Source organism: Cryptomeria japonica, chromosome 5 (assembly GCF_030272615.1).
Source record: "Cryptomeria japonica chromosome 5, Sugi_1.0, whole genome shotgun sequence".
In the NCBI taxonomy this organism is placed as follows: Eukaryota; Viridiplantae; Streptophyta; class Pinopsida; order Cupressales; family Cupressaceae; genus Cryptomeria; species Cryptomeria japonica.
The window spans coordinates 201,826,842-201,839,505 of record NC_081409.1 but is presented as its reverse complement, the minus strand read 5'-3'; the positions used below and the strand labels follow the sequence as shown (position 1 = coordinate 201,839,505).

Below are 12,664 nucleotides of genomic sequence, written 5' to 3'. Positions count from 1 at the left end.
CCTTTTTATGATTATAGGTTAATATTTATTTTTATTTTATTTTTATTTTTATATTTATATATGTTAAATACCTCTCAATGATACTAATCTATATTGACATATATAGATTACCTAAAACAAAAAACATATTAATCTAAAAAAGAGGTATCTAAAGTATATAAAGATAAAAACAAAAACAAAATCAAAAGAGTTACTTATAAAGAAGGTATCTCCTTTTTATGATTATAGACAATTATAAATTAGTGTCATATATATATATATATATATATATATATAATCATAAAAAGGCAATACTTTCTTTTTATGATTATAGGTTAATATCTCTTTTAATTTTTCTTTTTATTTGTATATTTATATATGTTACTTTCTCCTTATACACACATAAATTTATGTTTAAGTTAATATGCTTCTCTTTTTCAGATTCATGTTTATGATATTAAGATAAAGTTATTTTTATTATGGTTATAAAAAGGAGATATCTTTTTTATGATTATAGGTTAATATTTCTTTTAATTTATAGGTTAATATTTCTTTTATTTTTATATTTATTATCTTAAATACCTCTCAATGATACTAATCAATATTGACATATATAGATTACCTAAAACAAAAAAGATATTAATCTAAAAAAGAGAAGCGCACAGTTTTTTTTTATTATAATCATAATTAAAAAAAAAACACAAGACAAATTAACCTATAATCATAAAAAAGAGGAATCTAAAGTATATAAAGATAGAAACAAAAACAAAATCAAAAGAGTTACTCACTTATAAAGAAGGTATCTCCTTTTTATGATTATAGACAATTATAAATTAGTATGTCTTTTACACACATATATATAAAGTTACCTCCTTTTTATGATTATAGGTTAATATCTCTTTTAATTTGTTTTTGTTTTTATATTTATATATGTTAGATACCTTCTTTTTATGATTATAGGTTAATATCTCTTTTAATTTTGTTTTTGTTTTTATATTTATATATGTTAGATACTTCCTTTTTATGATTATAGGTAAGTATATGTTTTGGTTTTTTTTTTTTTTTTTATCTAAGTTATATACGTGATTTTCTTCTTATACACACATAACTTTATGTTTAAGGTAATATGCTTCTCTTTTTCAGATTCGTGTTTGTGATATTAAGATAAAGTTATTTTTACTATGGTTATAAAAAGGAGAAACCCTTTTTATAATTATAGGTTAATATTTCTTTTAATTTTTTTTATTTTTTTAATATTTATATATGTTAAATACCTCTCAATGATAATAGGTAAGCATATCTTTTGGTTTTCTTTTTGTTTTTACCTAAGTTATATACCTTAGTTTCTCCTTATGCACACACATATAACTTTATGTTTAGGTTAATATGCAATTCTTTTTCAATCATGTTTATAGTGTTAAGATAAATTAATTTTTATTATGGTAAAATTATTAACAAATTTGTATTTATTATATATGTTTTTGGATTAGATTGTGCAGAATTTTTCTGGATTAAATTTGTATTTAATGGTTTGTGTGTCTTTTTAGGTTAATATATGTCTATATAGATTAGCATCTCCTTTTTATGCACATATATATAGATTAGTATCCCAATTTTTATAGGTTAGTGTCTCTTTTGGTTTTCTTTTTGTTCTTATATATATATAATTTTATTGTTTTATATGCTTCTCTTTTCTAGATTATTATCTCATCTTATGTCTATTTATTTGATTTTATTTGTTTTTATATTTATTGTCATCGTTATGTCTAGAGTTCTCACGTTTAACTTCATTTTTTAAATTTTTTTTAATTTTAATTTTTAATTGTTTTTTTTCTAATCTTTTCCCTCATCCCAACTCTCCTCTCTCCTTTATATCTACTTTTACAATCCTATTACACATTTTCCTCTTCTTGATGAAAGACTACTATGATTGAAAAAATAAAAAAACATATACAATTTAAATCAAAACTCATACACTTAGTCTAATAAACTGTGAATTGTGAAATATTAATGCCAACTAATCATAATTTCAAACAGTGAATTGTGAAATATTAATGCCAACTAATCATAATTTCAAACAATCATACACATCTAAATGAGAAATAAGCCATCCAGTTTAACATTACGTTAAATTCAAATTGCAAGCTCAAAATTTGGAAAAACAGTTACGGTCAAACAGATGACCGTTAAAAATCACTGCTCCCTCATGACATATGTACACCCAAGAATATTCAGAACTTTCAGTTGTAATCAAGGTTCACGTAATCTTTACGCAACGTGGAAGTGACCCACAGTAATTTACTCACATTAAAAATGCTCTATATATGCTATGGATAAGAAACTCTTGATCAGAGTTCTGGTGTTGGTTGTGATCATGGCTGCAATCAGTACACAGTTGACCTTTCCCAAAGGAAATTCCCAAGATAGCAATGCAGAACACAGGAACTCTACAGTGGTTTATAAGGATCCCCACCAGCCAGTTGAAGACAGGATTGAGGATTTGCTTTCAAGGATAACTTTGGCTGAGAAAATTGGGCAGATGAACCCAAATTGAGAGAGTAGTGGCTACTCCTGCAATTATAAGGCCCAAATTGAGAGAGTAGTGGCTACTCCTGCAATTATAAGGGACCTTGGAATAGGTATGAATGTTTTTAGTCTTGTGGCTTAGGATTATTTTGATCCAACTGGGTCTCATACTCCATTTTTTTAAAAAAAATTCTGAATTGGTTATTTTAGATTGCAACAGGGTAATGAATTGAGTAATATAGCTTGAAATGGGGAGTTATACTATGTTATTAGATTGTAGGAATTATGGTATTGTAGCTTGGGATAAGCATGAATTGGGTGTCACTGCTACATTTGTTTTCTGGGATTTATACGGTGTTGTTGGATTGTCGGAATTATGGCATTCTGGCTTGGAATGGTTATGAATAGGGTATTAATCCAAGAAATTTAAGGTCAGTTTTTTTGATATATTAAATTGCATTAGTTTAAGGATAATTCCTGGTTTGGGGTTTTAGATATCGTAACTTAGCAGGAACTGGATATATATATATATATATATATATATATATATATATATATATATATATATATATATATATATATATATTTTTTTTTTCACTGTGTAGGTTTTAAAAGGTTGTAGATTGTGGTATGGATTGGTTGTACTGTATAATCTTTTTGGGCATAGCTTGAAATGTATATGGACAGGTTAATATACTGCATTTTATATCAGAATTTATGTTCCGATGGGGCTGCTTAGCTTATTTTGGCTAGCAGCCGTTGTTCAATATTTTTAGGGATTATTTGTGAAGCAGCTGACCCCATGAATATTTATGTTTGCTGCTTATTTTTAAGCAAAACATCTTAAATTTGTATTAATAGCATTAATACTAATTTGTGCACTTAAAATTTGGAAAGAAAAAAGAAATAAAATCTTTAAAAAAAAGGGAAAGAAAATTGTGCAGCCACTGCTTATTTCCAGCCCCCTTTTTGTTCCATAGCTTATTTCTAATTCCTAAACAATAGCTGCTCCACCAAAATAGGAAAGATTCCAAATTATCCCTTTTTTTGACAATTTTTAAGTTGCATGGAAACACTTAACTGCTTAAATTTAAGCAAAAAATAGAGTTAAGCAGCCGCATGGGAACAGGATGTTAGGGTAAGGTTTTAAGGGGGCTTCAGAGGCTTCAAGATCTATTTTTATGGAGTGGGAGGTACCATAAAATAAAATAAAAATGCTGCAGGAATGTTTTTCTGAAAAATAGCAGCCCCTACTTTTTAGGACTGAATATTTCAGCAGGGGCAGGAAATTGCCCAACCAGCTTAGGAATTTTTTTGCCACTTGTTAGTTAGTTAATATTTAAGATTCCCCCAGAAAAGAAATAGAAGGAAAATAATACTTACTATTCACAACATTCTTCATGAGACCACCAATGCCCTTCAATTTTTAAGCTGAACTGCACTACTAAATTCATGTGACCACCAGATTTAAAATATTACTATAAATTCATGGGACCACCAGATTTAAAATATTACTAAAAAGTCTCAACAACACCCGCTGAATTCTTTTAGAAAGCCCTCTCTATGGAACCTTACCTTAGTGTGAAGGGTAGGCATTATGGTGAATTACTTTTTCTATTTAAGGTTTAAAGGCTTCTAGCTTGGGATAAGTGTGAACTGGATGTTATTCTGCAGTTATATTGTGTTTTTTTAGCTGAATGTTTTTCCGAAAAAAAGATGGTTCTATCATTTGTGCATTTGAAGGTACGTCTTTGGTACTTGTATACTGCATGCATTTTTAGTTAGATGAATTGGGTATGTTATGGTAAATTAAATCCTTTGAGGCATTAATTTTTAAGGTTTGTAGCTTGTGAAATGCTTGCAATGGAAATTGCACTGCATTTGTATTGGGCCATTTACTTATCATACAAAGTAAGATGGTTGTCGCATTTCATAAAATTAGAGTGGCATTTCTTTTGCAATGAATTTTGCATGTGTTACACTATTGAGATTGATCGAACATAAGGATTGTATTAATTTGAGCTCGTGAGTGGTTTAAATGCTAAAATTGGGGTCAAAAGATTAATTTTTCTATTCTGTATTTGTTCATTGGGTATTTGAATTTTTTATGGATTTTTGGAGATAGCTGGATCATGATATGTTTGAATGGAGTTTTGTTTGTACATCATTTTTTAAAGGATGTCTTTTATTGGGCAAAAGTGGCTCATACCAATTTTGAAAGAATGTTGTACTGTTGTGTTGTTACCTCATGGATTGTGTGTGTTGTGGCTAAGGAGAGTCATGATAGTTTTGAATGACTGCTATGGTACCATGTTCGTATCAGATTTTTTTTTATGACATCATTATTTATTGATGTAGAAATTTGAATCTCAAGGGTTCTTTGTATACCGCAGACTTTTATGGATGTATTGCATTACGGTTAAAATCTAGATGGGTCATCATGATTTTGGAAGTATTGATATTTTCCCATGTTAATACACGTTATTTATAATGTTTCTGTTAATTTAAATAGTAATTTGGATCTCACGTATTTTGCATATTATATATTATAAATGCAGGTAGTGTTTTGAATGGCAGAGGAAGTATCCCTAGAATTGAGGCATCTCCAGAAATGTGGGCTGATATGGTAGATAGTTTCGAGGATGGGGCTCTGAGCTCCCGTCTTTGGATTCCTATGATTTTTGGAACTGATGCTGTTCATGGCCATAATAATGTTTATGGAGCAACCATTTTTCCACATAACATAGGCCTTGGTGCAACAAGGAAAGTGATGTCCATTGTCTTTTTAGGCCTGTATGGATAGATATAAAACATAAATGATTTCTGCAGTTTTCTAATAGAGTCTTTGCAGAGAATTAGTAGCACAACCGATATGTTCCCAATGACTACAAAATATTTACAAAACTCAGGATCTAACTCTCCTACCTATTCTATCTCTCCCATTACACATCTACAATTTAATATCTCTTCCTTTCCTCACAAAGACACTGAGTCCTAATAGAATACTAACTCTTGATCTTTAGTAATCATGCAAGAATTGTCTCCCACTATTTTGTGCCGTTACTAACTATTCTAAACATAGCAAATACTATTAGACTAGTCTCCTAAATCTAGGGGATAGGTTTGATCATGCCTCTTAAAACACAAAAATTAGTTTGCATCATTCTCCCCTTCTTTTAAAATTTTGAACCTCTTGGTTTAAGCTTATTTGCATGAGAATCATCCTTTTGACCATCCTTTTTGACTTGAAGAATCAAGCCATGGTGTTCTCTTCCACCAAATTAAATTTCTTCTTAAATCTTCACTTTTTGTTTTCTTTTGCTTCCAATCACTTGTTGGAATAGAGATCCTCCTCCTTTGCCAGTTTATCTTCTTCTTTTTGCAGCTCCTGGAAGGCTTAGGAGTTCTCCTCCACTGAAAATCATCATTATTTTTCACATCACTTGCACATAAATCAATTAAAACAGAAATAAAGTTAAAGGAATAAAAATCTCCCAGTGGTTCCTTCTCCTCCTCTGTGTTCTGCCATTTAGGCATGCTTTCTTTTTCATATTTCTTGAGATGGTCTTCTTGTCTTAGCTTAGTGTGATGTTGTTAACAATACAAATTCTTTTAGACATTGTCCTTTATACCATAACTGCACTTACTCTCAACCTCAATCATCCTTGTTCCTTCCTCTATTTGAATTACCACCTCTTTTGCTGGCTGCTTTGCTTACTCTATTCAATTTCTCTTCTGTTCTTAAAGTTAATTGATAACTTCATCTACAGAATTCACCTTGAGTAAGGTTAACTCATTTTGTAGCTGGAATCTAAGTCTATTAATATACCTGGCCATAGTATGTGCATTGTCTTCTTGCAAATTAGTTCAGCTTCATAGATTCTTCAGTGTAGGCAGATATGGAGGACTCCTCCTGTTTGAAGTTCTAAAATTCTCTAAAAAGCTTCTGCTCATAATCTGAAGGCATGAATCTAGTCTTTAAGTGCTTCAATACCTTTGGCCACAACTTAATTTTCACCTTTCATTGACTCCTAGTGTTTTGAAGATTCTCCCACCATAGAGTTGCATGACCTCATCTTTGAAGCGGGAACGTCAACCTTGACTCTAGTTCCTTGTTTGTTGATGGCCTCAATAAAATTTGTTGGATGTCTATTGTGATCGAGTAACAGAAGGTGTAGTAGTTATTGCTAGCTTCAATGTATTAGTTCTCTAATTTTCCTTTAAAATGCTTGGTGCATGTCAATATTGTATTTTGTAGTTATATTGTTATAGGAATATCATTATAGTTTACTAAGATTTCTTGATGCCTTATTATAACTTTAATGTATAATTGAAAGCGAAATTGCCTTCTGTAGTCAAGAGTCTTTGCATGTATGATATTTAGGACTTTGAAGTTTAATGTATAACTGAAGGCAAAATTGACCTCTGCAATCAAAGTCTTTGAGTTTATAGTATTGTCTGGTTTTTTTATACTACAATCACAATAATTGAACAAGATTATTGTCAAGAGTCTTTGGATGTATGGTATTTAGAACTTTGAAGTTTAATGTATAACTGAAGGCAAAATTGACCTCTGTAGTTAAAGTCTTCGAGTTTATAGTATTGTTTGGTTTTCTTATACTGCAATCACAATAATTGAACAGGTTCGTTGTGATCCACGATGGGGAAGGTGTTATGAATGTTACAGTGAAGATACTGAAGTAGTTCTAAAAATGGCAGAAATCATTGAAGGGCTACAGGGCTCTCCTCCTGAAGAACATCCTAATGGCTATCCATATGTGGGGGGATGGTATGCTAGCTTTGTTACCATTTTTCATTTATTTTGAAAACTCTTGGGAATGTTTTTCCTATTCATGATTTTCTTCTATTCAAATGTTCAATTTCAGACTGAATGTTGTAGCTTGTGCCAGGCATTTGGTTGGAGATGGTGGAACAGAGGGAGGATTCAATGAACACAATACTTTGGCAACCTACTACGATCTTTTCCAGATTCACATGCATCCATACTTGTACTCCTTGGCAAAGGGTGTTTCAACTATCATGGCTTCTTACTCTAGCTGGAATGGAGAAAAAATGCATGCAAACCAACACCTTCTAACTAGGATTTTGAAAGATGAACTCGGATTCAAAGTAAGTAAATATGACAAATAGAGTGATTCATTTTATTTATTTTCTATAATAATAATTTTATTACAGAGGAAGAACTCTAATCAGAACACCACTTCCATTGGATTTCCAAAGCTTACCGATTTTTTTTTCTGATTAATACACGGAGCAGGGCCATTTAAGAAACATGTCTTTTCTATTACAAGAAAATCATGAAATACCTGCCCAGACAATATGCAAGAAATCTTGAACTGATAATTGGCTTGATCATTTTGAGTACAGGGATTTAACATTTCAGATTGTGAAAATTACATCAGTAACCTTACAGAATTAGTCAATCCAAGCCAGATTTCTATGAGCAGAATAGATGATGCAGTTAGGAGGATTCTCAGGGTCAAGTTCATTGTTGGCTTGTTTGAACATCCCAAAACAGACAGATCATTGTTGGGCATGGTTGGAAATCCTGTGAGTAAAATGAAATCCACTTGCATTGCATGTATTTTTCACTTTGAGGACATTGTATTACAATGTTGACAAGAAGCAAGTGGATTTCATTTTGATTTTTAGTAAATTTTTGTTTTGGTTCAGGCTCACAGAGAAATAGCCTCTCGAAATAGCCAGAGAGGCAGTTTGCAAGTCACTGGTTCTCTTGAAGAATGGAAACAGGGGTGAGAAACCATTATTACCTTTAAACAAGAATGCCTAGAAGATACTAGTAGTGGGCAATCATGTAGACAATCTGGGATATCAGTGTGGTGGATGGACAATAAGCTGGGTAGGCAGCAGTGGATCCACGACTATAGGTAAAAATTTGATAACCCAGAAGGCTTGTGTCAATCTCATCTCCCTATATCATACTTAATGGTTTTGAGTCAATGTCATCTGCCTATCTCATACTTAAGCAGAATTTAGATGACTATTGAGATAGATTCTTTCTTAGAGTAGAATATAGATGGATGGTAGAAGATAGCTGGTTTAAATGGGTCTGAGCAAGAGTTCACAATCTCAAATTCCTCATTGTACCTTTAGATCAACTGCTTCAATTTCCTACCTTGAGCTAATGCTCTCTCCAAGTTGATCTGCCCCTTATTATTTTTAATGTATATGATAATGTTGAAGCCTTTCCAGTTTAAGAAGCAATTCTCAAGTAAAATTTATCTCTTTTTTTATAGGAACCACTATTCTGGTAGGGATCCAAGATGTTGATGGTGATTGTGTTCGAGCCTTAACTGATTGGGATCATTACTTTAGTGTGTGTGGACCTAAATTGGGTCTGATACTATCTAGGTTATGGATTGGCTTAATGTAACATGTTGTTAGGACTTCTCTATGTGCTTATGGGATGACTTATGGGCTGGATGATATTTGTTTGGTCTCTGGCCGCCATGTTTTATAATTATATAATCGGTTTTATTGTCTGGTGGCCGACCTAGTTGTTCAAGGTCGAGGGTTTGTATATATATGTGTAAGATCTCTTTGTAGATCATGTCAAGGATAAGGTAATGCAAGCGAATAATGAAATAATCATTCATGCAGAGGATTTGGTCGATCATAGGTGATCAAGTTGGGTTTATGCAAGAGCTTTAAGACCTCCGGTATTGAGCTTAATAGTTCATTCTTTCTTCCGGATTGTAGTTTGGATTTCTATGTAGTCAGTGAGACTCCTTTTTGTAATGAGTAGTGTGATCTAGGCCAACCTCCTTTTTGTAATGAGTAGTCTGATATAGGTTGTTGGCCTTCTTTCAAGTGCAGGCCCCTCAATTGGTATATCTACTATTTTGGTAATTGGTTTATGTATTCCGATATTGATCTTATGTGTTCGGGTATTAAAGTTTTAATTTTTTAAGATTTCGACAATCTGGTGAAAACTAATTCACCTACCCCCTCTTAGTTGTCCTCCGGTTATTTGAACTGTCTAACACCACTCACATTCTCATGAAATAAATTATCCAAATCAGGCTCCTCGCATTCTCATGAAATAAATGATCCAAATTAGGCTCCATAGATTTGCTAATTAAACCTTGGGAAGCTTTAATTTGACAACTTCTTCTCAGATAAATATTATAGGTAGGACTAATGGTAGTAAAACTGATGCACAAAGGAGGGAAATTTGAATTTGAATTTGCAAATTATGATTAAGCAATACAATTTTTTTTGAAAATGATTGATTGAATAATTAATTAAGAAATTTGAATTATGAATTTGAAAGATAAATGCATCTAGATCATAGAATAACTTTCATAAAAATTAGATCTCATAGTTACTTTGAAATATTATGTAATCCACATGATAAATTTTACAATTTAAAATTAGGGTTTTTGTAAATTCAGCCACTAAATTTATGTAGTTCAATTTAAAAATAAGATCTAGGAATGAAATTTTGAATTTTAAATTAAATCATCAATTTTGAAATAATAAATCCAAATGAGACAATGCATAAGCTCAATTTCAGGATGAAATTTTAGGGTTTTTGTGAATTTAACATATTCATAATTTTTCTTGCAAATGTAAATTTGAATCTGATATATGAAAACCACTAATTTTTGGACTTAGGTACCATTGTATTAAGAGAGGGAAGCAAACCCAATGGATCTAGCCACAAATCAACAAGGTTAAGGACTAAGAATTCTATTGGATTTACTAGGTTTGAATTGTATTGAACTCTTTTTCAAGTTTACTTATAAAAATGTTGAAACTAGGGTAAATGGGTTGGAATTGATGTAAAAAATGCATAAACGGTAAGCTATTGTCATAAGATTGAGCCACAAATCTGGATCCTAGAAGGAGTGGGGGATTGATTTGACACTGTAAATAAACCTAATTCTGATAATTGTAGGTTCGTACCTGTTCCTATGAAAAATAGAAAAGGGAAATAGGTTGGGAATAGGGGTTTACCTTAGGTTAAACCCTAGTTTTTAAATTAACCATGAATTAGAAGGAAATATGATGGAATTGTAGTAATGGAAATGTTCTCTTTTGGAGGGAGATGCTGAATAATGATTGAAATACAAACTCTATACCTCCTTGTGAAGTTTTGTTTGTCTCCACGTATAATTAGGGTTTCATGATGTCTTCAATAACAAATAACATGAATGTCAACTCTAATGCTTGAATCTTGACCTTATCCTCCTTGTGAAGTTTTGTTTGTCTCCACGTATAATTAGGGTTTCATGATGTCTTCAATAACAAATAACATGAATGTCAACTCTAATGCTTGAATCTTGACCTTATCTCTACTTCAATGCTTGAAAGAAGACTGCTTGTGTTCACACACTTTAAATTGGATGCTCGATTGCTTAAATTGATTGATCAATATTTTGTTGAATTCCAATTGTATATCCAAATGAGAGGGGTAGACCTCCTTTTATACTTGCCTATCTAAAAACAACTTAGTTTTTTGACATGAGCCAAAATGGGGTTAGGATTCTTGCTCAAATCTTGTGACTATTAAGGGGCCCAAAAATGGGTCCTAATTGGGAGGACTAGGGTGCTTGCACCCTGGTCTTGACCAATCGGGCACTAGAATATAAGGGAAGATGAAGTGCAGGGTAAAAAATATGGCAAAAGAATCCAATCTTTGTTCAGGCCTCAGCACACAAATACCAAGGGGAGGGCCATCCAAACATCAACTTCTAAGGAAGAAATATAGATTTCCATTATAATGCTCCAAAATCCATAATTTGTGCCATCAAACAAAGGTACCTTATTTGATAATGAAACTTCTAGGTTAGTGATGTGTTCTATTAACATAATCTGCTTAGACTAATTAAGTCTCTAAACAAGCACTATCTCTAATACTAATTGTAGAACACACCTTTACTATTCAAAGGGGGGTGAATTAGTAGTAAATAAAACTTGAACTCTTATCGAGTTAATTCTTTTGAAGAACTTATTCAAATATTATAAACTTAATTCTAAAATGAAAGCACCAAACTGAAATCTAAGAGACAGATCACACAAAGTAACCAATGCACAAGGGACTATGTGGAAACCCGAGATGGGAAGACCACAATGAGAAATGTTGCTAGGATCTACTATCCTCATCCAACCTCATATTTAAAAAATTTACAAACTTTTAGGGCACTAGCACAAGGAATCACCAAATGCCCTATGAGAGCACCAACTCCCTACAAAAATCACAACATAACAAACTGAGAACCAACTTAGCATTCTTAAGGCGTTAACCAAAAGAATGTTACAAATATATCATTCCAAATTTGAAAATTTTTAGTTAGCACTATTAGAATTATATATTGAAACATTAAAAACTGATTACTATTTCCTTTGAGATGTTTTGATTAGATTTACAAATCACAGTGGTATTATCTTCTAAACAAACTTCAATAAAAGAACTATCAATAATCTTCTAAAATGATGTTTATAAACTTAGAAATACTCATCAAATAACTTACAATATACTTCTTTTATTTGAATTACAATTCTATTCAAAACTCTAAAATGTTGACCACAAAATGATCATATACTTGTATTCATAGCACTTCGTCAAGTACTATTATTGAATGCCCTTCACAATATTGCAAGATGAGTTCTCCCTTGTTTTCTTCTGAAACTACAAGTACTTGTATCAACATAACTCATCCTCCTGAAATATGAGACTAAAAATAAGAAAATCTTAAGAGATTTCATCACCAAATAATATGTAGTCTAGAATACAATTTGAAACAACCAGTGATAAAAGAAAAGAATATTTATGAGTTTGGTGACTATGAAATCTATGAGGAATTCTTATTCTATTATCTATAGGCAATGCCATCTCTACATATCTAGTTTTAATGTCAATGGCAAATACAAATATGTGTGTTTGTTTCACAATGTCTAACACCATTTGCAAAATATGATAAAGGAAAAGCCCCTAAAACAAACAATAATGCCAATTACACTAATGTGCCCTATGATTGTACTATCAACCCTATCATTAAATTGGAAAAAAATGTGTCTAACAAAATCATAAAAGGCATAGCCCCAGAATGCGGTGTCATTATTTTGATCCTTGACCTCTTGCGTATTTGATGTTTGCACAAAGCCATTTTGG

General features: G+C 31.6%; 1 pseudogene; it reads left to right on the top strand.

Annotated features, from left to right (window-relative positions):
• The first annotated feature begins 2,256 nt into the window (after nt 1–2,256).
• On the top strand, nt 2,257–8,595 carry LOC131875806 (uncharacterized; annotated as a pseudogene).
• The last annotated feature ends 4,069 nt before the right edge of the window (nt 8,596–12,664 follow it).